Source organism: Lolium perenne, chromosome 3 (assembly GCF_019359855.2).
Source record: "Lolium perenne isolate Kyuss_39 chromosome 3, Kyuss_2.0, whole genome shotgun sequence".
NCBI classification, from domain to species: domain Eukaryota; kingdom Viridiplantae; phylum Streptophyta; class Magnoliopsida; order Poales; family Poaceae; genus Lolium; species Lolium perenne.
This window is the reverse complement of record NC_067246.2, coordinates 287,166,670-287,170,412: the sequence shown is the minus strand read 5'-3', so window position 1 is coordinate 287,170,412 and position 3,743 is coordinate 287,166,670.

Sequence of the window (3,743 nt, the reverse complement as noted above, 5' to 3'; positions counted from 1 at the left end):
GTTTATAGACGCTAGTACCGGAGACTATCAAGAGGAAGAGGTCTTCTACCAAGAGGAAGAGCAAGAAAACTTTGATCACATCACCAACCAAGGCAAGCTAACACTCTTGCAAGGTTCCCTTGTGCAAAGCTCTACAAGAGCAAGGCACTATTACATTTTACTTTATGAACCTATCCCAAGTTTTTACCTTACAAGTTTTACTTGATTTTTATTTATCAAAGTTACTTTTTGATTTATGATTCACTTGGTTGAATTATAGAGTAGTACAAGAGAATCACCCTTAGCCTAGCCAGCTCCAAGATACTTAGCACCCCTCATGACTAGTTGCTAGTGCTCAATATTAAAAGTGACTACTCTAGTTGGGAACTTGTGATTTGAAATGACTTTGAAAACCTTGGAATGATGAGTCATTCTATTGAGAGATTTTGAAGGTGAATATGACTGGTGAATGACTTGGTGAATTTTATCAAAAACACTGATGGTTGGGTTCGGATGCGATACCATTCCAATTTTACAAGTACCCCCACAATACCTGAATCTGGGTAAGGCTTAGCTGGAAACTTATGTATTTTAGTATGGGTTCCCTCTGAACAGGCGTCATAGGGGTTATGCTTGATGCTGCCTCCGTACTGGTGAAGTGATGTGAAATGACGTGAAATGAGGTGAATGTCCGGCCCAAGCCCTGTGCAGTTCCCGGGTTGACTGCGGTTTTCACCGGGAGGCCAAGCTCATGGGGAGAGGTGCCTATACTAGAGTATGTAAATGAAAGGTTAGGATTGGTAGTTCGCGTACTGCGTACGATAAATCAGGGCCAGTTACCCCTGACGAACTATTGCAATTGTTGTGGCACAAGTGTACAACCTCTGCAGAGTTAAACCTATTCGAATAGCCGCGTCCGCGGTTATGGACAGTTGGAAAGGCCATACTGTTCCGTCATCAGAACTTTTCCAAAAAAATATGAATGGTGACTTGTGACTTGAGTTTGAAAGGTGACTTTGACTTTGAATCACAACTGAGTTGTGGGAATGACACTAATGTTCCCACTGGAGTTAGTTGAGCAAATGAAGGTTTTTGATTATTAAAGTGTTTACGAAATAAAACCGGCTTTATGCAAATGAAACTAGAGCTTAGAACCCCCTTACTATAGTTGATAGTATTTACCTTAGTATTAGTTTGCGAGTACTTTAAAGTACTCATGGCTGTGTCCCTGGCTATTCAAATGGCCAGACTATGAAGAGGAGTACCAGAACCCGGAAGAAGGACAGCAGGACGTCTACGACAACTAGGATCACTCCTGACGTCAACAGTTGCCTGTGGAATAGATGGACTACTACTACGCTACTTTCGCTTCCGCTATGTGTTATGTAACGAATAAATAGAACTTCTATTATTGTAATGAGACTGGATCATGTGATCCTTTATTTGTAAGACGATTATGGTATGTAATGAATGATGTGTTGTGGTATCAATCTATTATGTCTCGCAAAAACAATATTCCTGGGATTGCGATGAATGGCATAATAGGCATCTGGACTTAAAAATCCGGGTGTTGACACTAATGTGTCTCCGCCTCTCCTCCCTCGCGGTGCCGTAGCTGATCTATCTGGCGTTGTCCCAGCGACCTGCACAGGGACTTGCCGCCTCCGCCGCCCGTCCCCATCTCCTCGTCATTGTTGTGGGGGTATGGGGTCGATCTTTCCGGGAAGAAGTGCTAATAGTCCATGGCGGCGCCGCCGGCCCGCCGTTGTCCCCGCCGTAGCGGACCCCTGCCCATAGGGGAGGGCGCTGCCAGACCCGCGTGAGGACACAAGGAGGGGCATGGCGCTCGGGGGAAGTGGGACGACGGTTTTCAGGATAGGACGCGGAGTGGTGAGTCGTGCCTCGTGCGTGCGTGAGTTGCAGCTACAGTTCGTTTCTCGTCGGCCGGTTATGTTGCTGTTTTTTTTTACTTTGCGGGAGGGAGAGCGAAAAAGGGGAGGGTGGGAGATTGGAGGTGGGAGGCTGGACGTACCATGGGACACCACCTCTAGCCATTTAATATAGTAGAGATATATGCACGAATGCATGGTAGGCCATGCATGCACACTAATTATATATATATTATGAGGCAACTTTTGATCAAATGTGTTTTCATACGAGAGAACTTGTCAAAATTCAAGTTAATTAATTTATCATCGATAATTATATATATAATTAATTAATGAATCACAGGGAGATCGATAATTAATTTAGGGTTTTAGGGTTGTTTAAGGTTTAGGGATCATCATCGATCGAGTGCGCACACACATTATTAGAGGCACCCGCGCCTTTACGCATAAAGTGCATGCGTATATATGTGTGTTTTTTGGCCACCAACGTCTTATATAGATGATCGAGAGAGAGAGATTGAAATCCCCAAAAATATATATGTTCAAATATACATTAAAATATATGCACAAATGCATGGTAGGCCATGCATGCACACTAATTATATATATATATTATGAGGCAACTTAATCAAATGTGTTTTCATTCGAGAGAACTTATCAAAATTCAAGTTAACTAATTTATCACGATAATTATATAATTAATTAATAAATATGAGGGATATATGTTATACAACATGATCGATATAGGCCATGTATATTTTAATTGGTGTTAATCTACGGTTTGCTAGCTAGCTTCTATATATAGAGCATGTTTTTATTAGATCGGGTTATAACTAGCTAGTATAGTTTAGGGTACGTTATGTGTTTTAATTAAGTAGGGTTGATTAGCTAGCTAGGGTTAGTTACATATATATGGTTTAGGATTAATGCATGTCACATTTAATTTAATTAGAGGACCGCGAGGCACCCCCTGGCCTGCTCGATGCACAATTAAGTGTCGTTGGCCTATTTATAGGGTTTAATTAGGGTTTATGGTTCGCTAGGGTTTAGGGTTAGGGTTAGGGTTTAGGGTCTAGGGTTTAGGGTTTAGTGTTTAGGGTGTTTAGGGTTTAGTGATTAGGGATTAGGTATTAGGGATTTAAGGTTTTAGGGGTTGTTTAAGGTTTAGGGATCATCGATCGAGTGCGCACACACATTATTAGAGGCACCCGCGCCTTAATTTACGCATAAAGTGCATGCGTATATATGTGTGTTTTTTGGGCCACCAACGATATATAGATGATCGAGAGAGAGATTGAAATCCCCAAGAATATGTTCAAATATACATTAAAATATATGCACGAATGCATTGTAGGCCATGCATGCACACTAATTATATATATATTATGAGGCAACTTAATCAAATGTGTTTTCATTCGAGAGAACTTGTCAAAATTCAAGTTAATTAATTTATCACGATAATTATATAATTAATTAATGAATCTCAGGGATATGTTATAAAACATGATCGATATAGGCCATGTATATTTTAATTGGTGTAAATCTACGGTTTGCTAGCTAGCTGCTATATATAGAGCATGTTTTTATTAGATCGGGTTATATAGCTAGCTAGTATAGTTTAGGGTTATGTGTTTTAATTAAGTAGGGTTGATTAGTTAGGGTTAGTTACATATATATGGTTTAGGGTTAATGCATGGCACATTTAATTTAATTAGAGGACCGCGAGGCACCCCTGGCCTGCTCGATGCACAATTAAGTGTCGTTGGCCTATACATAGGGTTTAATTAGGGTTTAGGGTTAGGGTTAGGTTTAGGGTTAGGGTTAGGGTTTAGGGTCTAGGGTTTAGTGTTTAGGGTGTTTAGGTTTAGGTATTAG